Here is a 14582-nt window from a genome sequence, read left to right as displayed (position 1 = left end):
ATGGTGTCCTCTGAGCTGTAAACAATGGTGTAAGAGATAAAGAGCTGCCTTAGAGAGGAGGCTGTGGAGGCAGCAACTGATTTTTCTTCTCTGTCCCCCACTCCCTTTGTCCATTGTGAGTCTGGTCTGATTTGAGCCAGCCTAGGACCTCTGTGATCCCCTTCTCGGGCTGGAGCAGCGTGGCCACTGTTCCCTTTACCTCAGCAACTTCAAATTTGGAGAAAGGGGTTTTCTGTGATGAGGATAACAAACTGTCGTGTTTGTACAACGTTGGTTTTTAAACATGTTATGGCTTTTGAGGAAATGAAATTCTGGCTTTGTTATCCCTTAAGAATGTAGGATTGGGATCAAATGATAGGAGGATTTTAAGAGCTGACTGTGCTATTTAATAACTGTGAGACCTCAGGCAAGTTATGGAGCTAATAACAGTCCCCAGCTCAGGTGGCCTTCCGAAGTTTAAGTAAGAAAACCTATGTGAAGTGCCTGCCACATAGGAAGCACCCAAAGGTTAACCCCAGAAAAGAGTGGGTATATAGGGATATTAAATGAGATAATGGAGGTAAATATGCTATGCATAAAATGCTAAACATTTTAGTTACTGTTTGGTTTGAGGTTGGAGAGTAAGCATTTTCTCGCCCCTCTAAAGCTCCCCCTTCACCCGGGCTCTCATTCCTTCCTTCTCTCAGGCACTCATCAATATGGGCTCTTCTTTCACATATTAGCATGGATCTCCTATCTGGAAGCAAACTGCTGACTCTCAAGGTCAGCCCGTAGCCCAGTGTTTGGCACAAATCAGGGTTCAACAATTATTTCAATAGATACTCATTGTGGAAAAACTCTGAAATGCTGTCCTTCTCCCATTCACAGGGGCCTGCCTTTAGTCACTCAAACTTGTTTATTTTTTTTTTATTTTTATACTCAGGGATCAGTGTAAGAAATGGAAACCATTCCAGATACTTTGAACAGGAAGGAATTTAATAAAAGGAATTTGATGCTTACCAAATGGTATGAAGAACTAAAGCTGTGTGTTCTGGTCTAGGACTCCACAAATGATATTCCTCCTCACCGCCACTACCCTGGAGCGATCATTCTAACACCCTACCCCCACACAGTGGCTGTGAACTAGGGATGGAGAGGTCAGGCTTGAGAAGACGCTGCTACAACTGCCCCATGGCACTCAAGATGCTGGATAATGCCCCTTTCCTGTCCGTACCCATGCAGCCAAGAGAAAAGAAAAATAGTGTTCCCTTCGTTTCCATTTTACCAGGCTTATATGAATGCAAATAAATGGCAGATTAACTGCAAACAAATCTGGAAAAGATGACTTTTTTGGTTTCCCAGCATTTCCAGCTCTAGAAGGGGAGTGGAGTGGAGGTTGAGTGAGCCAACCTTCCCTATTTACTACACCTGCTTCATCTCGAGAGTATTGCACATAGCAATATGACAGGATAAAAGCTAGATGAGGAAATACAAGTCCCTCTGAATCAACTTGTTACCTTCCAAGTACAGAATCACTTCCACAGACTGTTTTGGATCATGTGTCTCTAGGGGAACTCTTCCATATCTTTCCCTGGCCTTGCAAAGAACCTGCTTCAGCCAGCTCTCCTTGTAACCCATGGGAGGCACTCAACAAATGTTTAAATGGTGACTAACATAATAAAAAAAATATTATAAAAAAATGTTTGAATGAACGCCCTCTGTATTTGTCAGACACCATGCTAGGCAAAGGGGACACAAAGTCAAAGAAAAACAAGGCTCTGCCTTCAAGGAGTTCTTGGTAGTCTACTAGGATGAAAATAGTTACAAAATTGTATTACAAATGCTTAGATGAAGGTATGCTCAAGAGTAGAGATGAGAGGTACACAAAACAGATTGGGAGATTAATGGGATAAGTATGAAAGAGCTATCTGTATTCATGTAAAGAGTTAATGTAAAGGATTTTTATTAATATTAAGAACCTACAAGCCTGGCTTTATAAGCTTAAATATTATTTCTTTTTCTCCCAATCACCAAACCCCAACATAAGACCCCAAAATGTTCCTTATTTTTCCCCAACATGTTTTTTAAAAGATTTATTTATTTATTTATTTGACAGAGAGAGACAGCCAGCAAGAGAGGGAACACAAGCAGGGGGAGTGGAAGAGGAAGAAGCAGGCTCATAGCAGAGGAGCCTGATATGGGGCTCGATCCCAGAACACCGGGATCATGCCCTGAGCCGAAGGCAGGCGCTTAACCGCTGTGCCACCCAGGCGCCCCTCCCCAACATTTTTTAATGTAAATTTTCAGACATACAGCAAAGTTGAAAGAATTTCACAGTGTATACCCATATGTCTACCATTAATTCTGCCATTAATATTTTACTGTATTTGCAGAATCACATCCTATCCATCTATCCATCCCTTTGTCCATCCATTATCGATCTTACTTTTAAAAGCATTTAAAGTAAATTGCAGACAGTGTATTTCTCCCTAAATATTTCAGCATGCACATCATGAACTCACTAGAGTCTACTTAGTTTAATATTTTTCTGTAAGGTAAACTTACCTGGAGTGAAATGCCGAAGTCGTGAGTGAGTGTTCTCTAAGATGGGACAAGTGTGTAGACCTGCATAACTCAGGCACCTATCAAGCTGTAAAATATTACCAGCATCCCAGGAAGTTTCCTCATGACCCTTCCCAGACAGTTTCCAGATGCAACCACCATTCTGATTTTGTCCCCACCGTAGATTATTTTGGCCTGTTTTAGAATTCCATGTAAATGGAATCTTCTAGTATGTGCTCTTTTGTGTAAGAATTCTTTCACTCAGCATAATCCTTTTGAGATCCACCCATGTTGTAGATTGTATTCATAGCCCATTCGTTTTTATTGCTGAGTAATATTCCATTGCATGAATATACCATAGTTGTTCGTTCTCCTATAGGTGGATACCTGGATTGTTTCCAATTTGGGGCTATGATGAATAAATCCACTCTGAACCTGTAGTGTGCTCTTTAAAAGAATAGAGTTTTATTTCTTCAAACTGTTGGTGTACAGAAAAATTGAGAAGATAATTCAGAGAGTGCCCATCTACCCCACACCCAGTTTCCCCTACTACTAACACCTTACACTCGATGGCCTTTTTAAGACCCCCTTTGGCTTAGTGTTTTTGGCTGACTGCTTAATGGATTGCTGCTTGGGAAGCCTGCAAGTGCAATGCTGCCAGTAAATCACCTGTAGCAGGAAATTACTTTTATCATCCCATTATTGACCCAGTTTTATTATGTCAAGTAAGTTGGAATCGTGGATGCCTAGGGGTTGATATGTATATCCATTCCTGAGAATGTGTTGCTCAAGGAGCAGTTCAGGGTCAGGTCTTTTGGGTTCTTGGGTCTGCAGGTCATAGGGCTGTGTCTTCATCTGCACTAGCAAATAATCGTGCCACCACCGCACCCTCTGTCTTCTACTTCCAGGCTCACTTCTCACCTCCGACAAATCCTCAGCAACGTTGTTGTAAGATTTTTTTTTTCTGAAAGCACAGTTAATATTTATATTGCACTTGCCAGTTTATAAAGATCTTTAACATCCATTTCTTCTTCATTTCAGTCTAGTAAGGTATCTATTTTGCTCCTAGAGGAAGTACTAAAGCTCAAAGAGATTAAATTACTTCTCCAGAGTCACACTGCTAGTGATTAAGAGTTTAGGATATAAACCCAACTCTATCTTGCTCTTAAATCCTGGTTTTTTTTCTTTATATCACATTCTTTCTACTTAGAATTTTGGGGCCTTGACATTCTTTTTCAAGGCAAACCATTAGTAGATCATTTAATACCCTCTGTGATTGTGACTTGACCTACTTTTTTCATTCGCCTCTTTTCCTGGGCTCCAGAAACAGTCACTTGTATGTTGTTTCCGGAACACTTTATAAATATTGCTACCTCCATGCATTTTGATGATGATGTCTTCCTCTTACATTCAGAATGTTTTTTCTTCCTTCCATCCTTCATCTCTTGTTACCAGAATTTGTCTTGGGAATAAATTTCATCCTTAAAGACTCATCTCGGATATTATTACTTTCCCACGAAGCATCCCTGATCATTCATTTCCCCCCAGCATTCCCTCCCTATTACTGCCAATTCCCAGCATGAGGTACATGGGTCCCTGTCTGTTCATATATTAGAAATCGAGTGCCCAGCAGACCTATTCCATATTCAGATACAAAGATGATTAAAACATGATCCCTTGAAGTTGTTTACAGTCTATTAGGGGAATTAGACAAGTACAGAAGTGATGATAACATAAGGATTAGAAATTGACCCAGGTATAGATCTACTGAATTCCTACTGTTTACCCAGCACAGATGCTCAGTATATATTTGTAGAATTGTACTGAATAATAGACAGATGCATTTGGGCTAAGTAGGAATGGCTTTGAACATAGGCGAAGATGGTGGCTTACTTGCTGTGGTCATAGAGCAGAGAATACATACATACATACATACATATATACATTTCTGTCCAACTTCTCCTTAGTTTCCATCCCACAAGGTCAGAACTGTGTCTTCTTTGGACATATTTGAGGGTAGTAAACTGAGTTCTCAGGTGACTTAAACATGTTCTATAACTTCATTTCGTCTATTCAACAAAAGTTATTGAGTTCCTAGTTTATGCTGTATCTTTGTCTACGTCTGAGAATATAGGGGTGAACAAACTATTACCCTCAAGAAGTTCAAGCAGCTCATAGCAAAATGTAGACACCTGCACAGACAAATAATAGAGAATCCAAATCTTTTTGGAATAAGAACTAGTTTATTTTTTAAGTTTTTATTTTAATTCCAGTATCATTAACATACAGCGTTATATTACTTTCGGGTGTACGGTATAGTGATTCATACATCACCCGGTGCTCATCACAGCAAGTGTGCTCCTTAATCCCCATCCCCTGATTCATCCACCCTCCCCCTCCCCCCGCCCACCTCACCTTCTGGTAACGGTCAATTTATTGTCTGTAGTTAAGAGTCTGTTCCTTGGTTTGCCCCGTCTGTCTCTCTTCTGTTTTTGTTTTTTTCTGTTCACTCGTTTGCTTTGTTGGAATAAGAACTAATTTAAAGTAACAATTTCTTTTCTTATAGGAAAGCCCTTCAAAGTGCTTTCACAGCCATAATTTCAGTTATTTACTCTTCCTTTAGCCTTTTTTTTTGAGAACCCACAGAAAAAAATTAGTGCACACATGATTCAATAGAATTCACTACTCTTACCGACCTGTGACCACAATGTATCATTTCGTTTTAGAAGGAAAACCAAATAAATACAAAAACAAAACCCCCTAAAAGTTTATCAAAGTGAATTTAAGTAATTTTCACATTTGAATGGTGTGTGTGTATGCTCGTCCTCCTCTGGCACCAAGTTGTAATGATTTTAGATAAGACATTTATCGATACCTGGGTGGCTCAGGTCGGTTAAGCATCTGCCTTTGGCTCAGGTCATGATCCTGGGGTCCTGTGATCGAGTCCCACGTTGGGCTCCTTGTTCAGAGGGGAGCCTGCTTCTCCCTCTGCTGCTCCCCTGCTTGTGCTCGCACTCTCTCTCTCTAACAAATGAATAAATAAAATCTTTTTTTAAAAAAATAAGACACTTATCTGAAAATAGCACCATTTCTATCTCACAAAGTTGGAACCATCTTCCATAAAAAGCAATGAACTTCTTTAGATACTGATAGGGAATAAGCTAAGCTCCAAGGTAGAATTTGAGTGGGGAAAGCGAGCCTCATTTATACTACACTATATGATCATTTGTATAAAAAAGAGGGAAATATATATATTTACTGTTGCATACATGTATTTTCTCTGAAATGAAACACAAGAAACTTAGAACAACTTATTTCCACGAGCAGAGCAGGATGGCTGGGTTAGGGCGGAAGGAGACTTTTTACTGTTTGCCATTTTATGCCTCTCGATTCCTGAGCTTCATTACTTCTATAGAAGTACAGTGTTTAAAATGAACAGAAATGGTTTGGGGATACTTTACTATGAAAGTTCATAGGAATAGGCTATTGTGTAGAAAGGATTAATATCCACCATTTACATCGATGTGGATGGAACTGGAGGGGATTATGCTAAGTGACATAAGTCAAGCAGAGAAAGACAATTATCATATGGTTTCACTCATATGTGGACCATAGGGAATAGCATGGAGGACCATAGGGGAAAGGAGGAAAAACTGAAGGTGGGGTGATCAAAGAGGGAGACAAAGCATGAGAGACTGTGGACTCCAGGAAACAAACTGAGAGTTTCAGAGGGGAGGGGGCTGGGGGGATGGGCTAGCCAGGTTATGGGAATCAAGAAGGGCACGTCTTGTGATGAGCACTAGGTGTTCTATGCAACTAATTAATCATTGAACACTACATCAAAAACTAATGATGACTATGGTGGCTAAAGGAACATCATAAAGTTTTTAAAAAAGAAATAGATTATTGCGAATGTTCTTTAATATTCATGGTATTACTCATTTCGTGTTTTCTGGTAAAATCCTCCTCCGAGTATAATCTCTGTATCTTTGACTACTGATAAAGTAGTGGTTGTCAGGGTGTTCCTAAGTCATGTAAGATTCTTAGAAATCACACACTTCAGGCGGATAGTAGTTTCTGTGGTCAGGAAGAAGGCCCATAAGAGCATAGATAGAGTTCTTGGAAACCTAGCCTAATAGACTTTCAGAGCTGAAAGAACCAGAAGTTCATTCTCTCTCTGTGTTCGTATGCCCTCTGCAACATTCCTGCTTAGTGGTCATTGTCATCACGTTGTTGCCCGATATCATTAATAGAGATGCTAGCTGAATCCAGACAGCCTCGAGTGCACGATCTCTGTGCTACCCTGGAAGGATCACTGGACTAGAAGTTGGCTTATTTGACTTCTAGCCTCCGCTCTGTCCCTTCTCTCTCTGGGTCTCTGTTTCCCCATTTTTAAAATTAGACTGGCCAGTACATGGCACTGCTGCTGCCAGTTCTCCCTCCTTGCCTGCGACAGACATCGCTTCACAGTTCTGGCAGGTTCTCCGTGAAGCCTCAGACGCCTCAGGATGCAGACTTCCAGACAACTAGAGCCAGTAAGTGGAACTTGGGTGGGACTTGGCAAGTGAGATGAAAGTCATTCCCTTCCATCTCTAAAGTCTCAGTCAGCTGCATGCTTGTAAATGTTTAACAACAGGTTCTCAGGGGAAGAAAGAAGAAGATGCTCTGCCTTGCGCAGCTGCCAGTGTCCATGATGTCAACACTCCCACTGTGGCTGATTTCACATTACTAGGTGATGTCAGCTGGGTTGCAAAATTCCTGAAAATTTAGCAATCCTCTGTCATGAGCTGATAGAAGTAACTCTCCCACATCACTTAAAATCGATGACTTTGGATTAACTGGTCATAGTCCTAAATGAAAAATGACCGTTCTCCCTGTGGAATTTTATCTGGAGGCATAATTCTTACCTTACTGTCTTTTGGCTCTGGAAATACTTGAGTGGCATGAGACCTTGGTGAAAATCTTTTACTGCCAGGAACCTCAGTTATACTCTCTGTAAAATGGGACTAAGGATTCCTATCTCATAGGATCATAGTAATGAGAGACTGCATAAAAAGTACCTAACACAGTGCTTAGAAGATCATCTGACTTCTCCAGTATTCCCCTCCCCTTACCAATGTGGGGAGCTGTTATATTAGATTGTGTCTTTATCTTTTCCCAACTCACAAAAGGCAAGCCATTGCTTTCCCTCTGGCCCTTCTCTTTTTCTACCCAGTATACTCCCTTGACATTCCCTTTTCCTCTCTACCCCCTACTGCAGTGTATTTAATCGTCTGTCTGAACACAATACAAATATTTAACCTTACGTATTCTTTTTTTCTCTTTCATTTAAATTCAGTTAGCCAACATATAGTAATCATCCGTTTTTCATATAATAATGAACACCTTACGTATTCGTAACATTTTATCTGTATTCATCTTCTACCCAGTCTTCTCTTGCTAATCCATGCTGCCAGAGATCATAGGCACACTTGCAGGTGGAGACCAACCCTGTGTAAGTCTCTTAGATTATCCTGCATCACTGCACCATGAGCAAATGAATGCTAATAAGCCACTCTTCTTGGGATCAAACTTATATCAAGGCTTTTGTCAAAAGGAGCTCCTCTTGCACGAGTACCAGAGGAGGCTGCTGAAGATTGAGTTTCGTTGTCGGACACCAAGTAGGTGCTCATGACCAAAGAGCTGACAGCAGGTGCAAATAGTTTCACAATTTAAAGACATAGCTTTCTTTTTCTGCAAGTGGAATACTTCTGAAAAGTTGTCCAAAAACAAAAGTCTAACTAAAACATACATATGTTTATAGCTGTCTCCCTCCTCCGGCATAATGTTTATAAAACAAGAGGTGTTAGAGGAAATGTGATGTCATCTGTGCTGCAACCAGGTTCTCCCAACACTAAACACACATTCTGTGCCCCAGATTCTGCTGTGGGCTGGGAGGAAAAAGATGCAAGACATGGTTGTGCCTGCAAGGAACTTATAATCTATAAGCAAGAGGGAAGTGAGCCAACAAGTATAACATGGTGGTGAGGGCAGGCAGTCACAGAGGCAGCGCGTATAGTGATTTCCATTCACCTGGGATTGTGCAAGGGCATCCTGGCAGAAATGATCTGAGAAAACTCTTCCCTTTCTTTCCTCTCTCATAATGCTTAGTACTGTGCTACGCTCAATAAATCTTCGATACGAGTGTGATCATGTCTACTCCCATTGCCTCGGTTACCATCCCTGTATAATGATGGCTTCTAAATCTTTATCTCCAGTCCACTTAGAGGACCAAATCCTTGGCCTACAGTTCAGCCACATCAGGCATGTCTTGAAGACTCTTCATTTCTAGGTCTTTAAAATGGAACTCAGTACCATCTGCCCTGTACTGCATTTCCTCGTGCTCCCGGAAGCCTGAATCAGTAGAGTCACAGTGCCCAAGCCCCAAGCCTCGAAGTCGTTCTGTCTGTCACCCCCCACAGTCCAGCAGTCATGAAGAAGTTGATTCTAGCTATTAAATATCTCTTTCTCATTATTATCCCTCTCTCTCCATTGCCCCACCATTGCCTAAGCCACTGTCATTTCTCACTGGGACTATAATAGCCTCCCAGTGGATCTGCCTGACCCTAGTCTTGCTCTTCTCCAACTTTTCACACAGCAATCAGTGATCTTTCCAGAGCACAAATCCCATCATAGCACTCCGCTTTTAAAAACTCCAGTGTCTTCTTTGGTCCTTGGGTTGAAGTCCACATTCCTTACTTCTTCCCACTGGCTTTTTCTGACCCCTTCAGTAAGGATGAGACGCTCTTGCTCTTCATTCCCCTAGCACGCCATATTTCCCTTTGTCATAATATTGATAAGCTTCATTATAATTACTTGCTCCGTGTTGATATCTCTGATAGATATAGTGATCTTTGAGGTCAAGGGCCATGTCTGTATTGTTTAGTGCTGTACCTTCAGCCCCTAGCACAGTGCCTGGTACATGATACAAAACTGAGTGTGTAAACAAGTTCACTATTTTACATGAATTTTTAACTGTTTGTTACCCTGTAAAATGAATAGAAAGCCTCTAATGTAACTTGGTAAATTTAGTTAGCCATGCAGTGAATTTACTTACAGCAGACCTTCTTTAAATTGTGTATTCAGGTGAGAGATTGCACTTTCTGTCATCATAGCTGGTTCTTTCAAGTGCCGTAGAGATAGCGTCACAAAGCCTTAAGGGAGAGTTAGAGGGGAAGACACAGGAGGAAAAAAAGTCTAAAGAACAGAAACTTTACCACCTTTTTTTCCTTCTAGTGCTGCATTGTGTATCTTCATGTATATATCATTTTCTTTCCTTTGAATTATTCCTTTAGTCACTTGCCAGAAATGAGAATTATTGGGTAAAAGGGGATGAACATTTTTAAGGCTCTTGAAATACTGCCAAATTGTTTCCCAGACACATCATATCAACAAATAGCTTTGAGCAATGGACAAGGGTGTCTGCTTAATCACACTCTTACCACCACTGGGAAATGTCATTAAAATCTCTTTTGCTAGTTTTAATAGCAGGGGGACATGGTCTTCCCCATTCCTTTCATTTAGTGTTCGGTCTTTTCAATCTGATTCTTCATGCAGCTCCTTCTGAAGGAGCATCCTGCCCCTCAGAGACTTCTTCAGAGGCTGTGGGCCTCACCACCTCAGCAGCCTCTGGGCACAGCATCTCCGTTGTGCCACGGGCCAGGGGCGGGGTGGGGGGGAGAGAAGCAGAGATGGAGGGAAAACATAACACAGACCACACCATTGTTAGGGGATGAGGTCGCTGGGATAATGCTGTTAGAAGGGATGAAAAGAACGATTCTCCATTCTTGATTGTTATGATTTCCAAGGATGAGCCAACAGCTCCAGCACGGGAAGGGATGGGTCTTCACTGCAGCCAGATGCTCCTTTTTCCAGTGCTGCCTTCCATTATTTCTGGAGAGAAGGGGTGGGGGGTAGCCTAGCAGCTGAAACAGATTAACTTTTATGCCAGTTTCCTCCCTTTGAGTGATTGCCCTGGACCTGAGGACATTGAGAATTAGTCAGAAACTGTTTAGAAATAAGAACGTGGTTCAAGGTCCATGGTGTCGAAGAGCCGGCCTTCTGGGGTCTGTGCATCATTCTTGTCTTTATGCATGGGAGCTGCAGGAAGCAAATAGAGCTTTCTTTCCTTTCCTTCCCCACTGCCACTGCCTTCTTTCCAGCCCTCATCCTGTTTTGTCTGAGCCATGGCAATAGCTTCCTGTTTCCCTTAATCTAGCCTCTTATACACTGTTACCAAAGTGATATTTCTACCATGCACGTTGGCTCTTGTCACTCTCCAGTTTCAACTGTCAGCGCTTCCCCCACTGCCTTCAGGATCAAAGCCAAGCTCCTTTTCCCAGCTTTCTGGGCATTTAACAACCAGATCCCCAACTGCTTTTCCAGACTGGCTTCCACCTCTCCTCTGGACTGTGCTCTGCCTGTATGTTCATTCTCTGTAAGGTGCTCCCTCGAGTTGGACTCCTGGCCCTCTTGCCCTTCTGTCTCTGTCCTACCTGATTGACTCCCCCTAATCCCTCCCATCTCTCCTCAAAACGCAAGCTCCATAGGTTATCACCACTGTGGTGGATTTTTCCTGGGCTTGCCTCGCAGCTGATCCCTCTGTTCCTATAACCCTGTAGAAGCACTTACAAGCAGACGTGATCTCGGTGTTTGTTCCTCCCAAATCAGGAGTTATCACCTTCTTTGTCTGTTGGCGTTTGTGAATCCCCAGCCCCTGCCGCAATATTTTGCACATAATAAATGCTCAAATATGTTTCCTTTCCTTCCTTTCTGCTAGCCTAGTCTTAATGTCTCTTTAACCTTCAGTGTATGTTTTAGAGCTGAAAGGGAATATAATGCAGTTTAATCCCCCCCCCCTTAAATGATTAACAAAAGCCAAGCCCAGTAAGGGAAGGAACTCATTGTGGGATGCACAGCCAGATTTACTGGCAGAATGGGGGAGCTCTAATGGTTGAGGCTGAGCTCCTTGGATGAATTGAAAAGAACCTTGAACTAAAGGGTTATATCAGGGGAAAGGAAGGAACTGAGTTTCTTTGCTAAGTTTTTTTTGCTGAGAGCTTCATATATGTTATCTTATTTTTTACTTTCGAAAATGTATTTCTTTTTTTAAATTGTGAAATATATATAACAAAATTGCCATCTTGACATTTTTAAGTGTACGCGTCAGTGGCATTAAGTGCATCCACGTTGTCCTGTAGCCACAACCATCATCCACCTCCAGAACACTTTTCGTCTTGCAGCACTAAAACTGCTCACTTAACAGGAACTCCCTATCCCTCACCCTGCGGCCCCTGGGAAGCCACCATTCTCCTTTTCCGTGTCTGTGCATTTGACTACACTAGCTACTTCATGCAAGTAGACTCACACAGGGCTTGCTTTTAGGATTGACTTATTTTATGAAGTATATGGTCCTCAAGGTTCATCCGTGTTATTGCACATCAGAATCTCCCTCCCTTTTACATTCCATTGTATGTATAGACTGCGCTTCATTCCTCCATTCATCTATCAATGAGTCGTTTCCACATTTTATCTCTTGTAAATAATGCTGCTAGTACCTGTTTGAGACCCTGCTTTCAGTTCTTTTTAGTATATACCCAGAAGTGGAATTGCAAGGTCATATAGTAATTCTATTTTTAATTTTGGGGGGAACTGCCACACCGTTTTCTGTAGCATTTGCACCGTTTTACATTCCCAACAGTGCACAAAGGTTCTGATTTCTCCAGATCCTCAAAAACATTTGATATTTTCTGTTTTTTATGATAGGAAGCCACCTTATAAGGTGGTATCTCATTGTGATTTTTATTGGCATTTCCCTAATGACTAGTAATGTTTGGCATTTTTGTGTGCGACATTTGTATATCATCTTTTTTTTTTTTTTAAGATTTTATTCATTTATTTGCCAGAGAGAGAGAGCAGAAGCAGGGGGATCTGCAGGCAGAGGGAGAAGCAGGCTCCCCACTGAGCAGGGAGCCCGATGCCGGACTCAATCCCAGGACCCTGGGATCGTGACCTGAGCTGAAGGCAGACGCTTAACCAACTGAGCCACCCAGGTGTCCCTATATATCATCTTTGAAGAAATGTCTTTTCAAGCCCCTAGCCAACTTTTGAATCAGGTTGTTTTGTTATTAGTAAATTTTAGAAGTTCTTTATATATTCTAGCTATTAATCCCTTATCAGATAAATGATTTGCAGATATTTTCTCCCATTTCATGGGTTGTCTTTCCACTCTGTTGTGTCCTGTGATTCACAAAAGTGTTAAATTTTTTTTCTTTTGCTGCCTGTGCTTTTGGTGTTGTATCCCAGAATTCACTGCCAAATTCAGTATCATGACAATTTTCCTCTATGTCTTCTTCTAAGAGTTCTATAGTTTCAGGTTTTACATTTAAGTCTTTGATCCATTTTAGTTAATTTTTGTGCATGATATAAAGGTCCAGGTTCATTTCTTTACATGTGGATATGAGTTTTCCCAGCACCATTTGTTGAAAAGATACATGTTGTCTCATTTTATATGCATGATAATCCTGGGATGTGTTAACACTATTTTATGGATGAGAAAAAGAGAAGTTTATCCCTGAGGACACCCTAAAAGCAGCCTCCTTTGTAACCTTGGTGTGCCAAAGGCATAAAAGAAGAAGATATAATGATATAAGGAGAGAAGAGGGTAATGGAGATGCTAGCCCTGAGCAGAACTATGAAATGTGTTTAGGGTTCACTTGAGAGACCCTCTCCTTCTGCCCTTTTTCTCTCCTGTCTGTGCTTCTCTGACTCTTTTAATGTAACTCTTTGAGATTGCTGTCTCTTGAAATTCTTTTAAGAGGGTCCTTTAAAGCTTTTCCCCAGTCTGTCCCCAACCTGTTTTCTCAGCCTTATCTGCTGTCGCTCCCTTTCTTGCCACTATGACCCTGTCCTTGAGCTACTCCACCAGCAGGCCCTGCCTCAGCACACCCTCGTCATTTTATTCATGCTGCTTTTAGTGCATTTCATTTAGTTATATTCATAATGGTTACAAATATGTAATCATTCAGCATATACAATATAGTCTTCTAGGGATTTTAAAAAGTCGTGTGACGTGGTCTGTGCCTACCAGTGACTGCAGTCTAGTTGGGAGAACTCAAGACACTTTTACATGCACTTTACCGTTGACTACTCTATAAAACACGTAGTCCTTGCAACGTTCATGAATGGCCGGAAGGATTGGGTTTACCTCCATTGTATTTATCAGCCAAGTTGAGGGGCTTGGCTGATGTCACCTAGCTAGAAGATTGAGGTGGAACTTGAAGCTGGGTGACTGACTTCAGGCAAAACGCTCAACCACTTTAAGCAACTCCGTTCTTTCACCTACAACATGGAGATAGTAGTAGCATCTGCTTCCTCAGTGGTTGTGTGAGTATTGGACATCAGCTCGCACACACGTATAAAGAATTTAGCACAATACTGACACATTGTGTAGGTGCTCAAATGCTGGCTGTATTTGTCTTGTATCTGGCGGTTTTGTCCCTGTTGTAATGCGCTGTATATTACTTTGGGAAAAAAGGCCTGAAGTACCATCTCAATGGTTTTGCTTTAGATTGTTGGGAATATTACTAGTCGCCCCTGAGCTACACGTGAGTCCCGTGTAAAGCAATTCATGTGATTCCTGTCTGAGTCAGACACCCAGCGAATGGCCCTTCACTTCTTCCTGGCTCTGTGCTTTCACGGCCGAATTACATGGGACTCGATGCTTCTAAGTCCAGAGGCTAAGGAATTAACCCAGTTAGGAACAGAACACAGAATTCTCACATAGTTTTCAGACAATGCATTCTTTACAGTTACTCTTTCTGCAGTCTTTCCTGTGTTCTCTCCACCTTATTTGTGGTCGGTAGATTGAAGTTGGTAGAATCACCGAGGCATAGTAGAAGCTAATCTGTACTGATGCCTTATTTTCAGTTTGTAGAGGCCCCGGGGCACTTGTGTGATAAATGGTGCTGTGTAAATTAAGATGCAGCTAAGGGTCTCTTCAG

The 14582-nt window shown here is 41.7% G+C and overlaps 1 protein-coding gene across 3 annotated transcripts in view; it reads left to right on the top strand.

The window, feature by feature from the left end:
* Nucleotides 1-14582, top strand: part of GAB2 (GRB2 associated binding protein 2) — a 183296-nt gene that overhangs the window by 80962 nt on the left and 87752 nt on the right. The window contains exon 1 of one of the 3 annotated variants that reach the window (XM_008707388.2): nucleotides 7058-7076. The exons of the other annotated variants lie outside the window; for them this stretch is intronic. The gene's annotated coding sequence lies outside the window, so the exon portion shown is untranslated. Of the gene's footprint in view, nucleotides 1-7057; nucleotides 7077-14582 lie in introns of those variants that run through there. 3 annotated transcript variants of the gene reach the window in all.

The sequence above is a fragment of the Ursus maritimus genome, unplaced genomic scaffold, assembly GCF_017311325.1.
Source record: "Ursus maritimus isolate PB19 unplaced genomic scaffold, ASM1731132v1 scaffold_16, whole genome shotgun sequence".
Lineage (NCBI taxonomy): Eukaryota > Metazoa > Chordata > Mammalia > Carnivora > Ursidae > Ursus > Ursus maritimus.
This window is presented reverse-complemented; position numbering and strand designations above follow the sequence as displayed.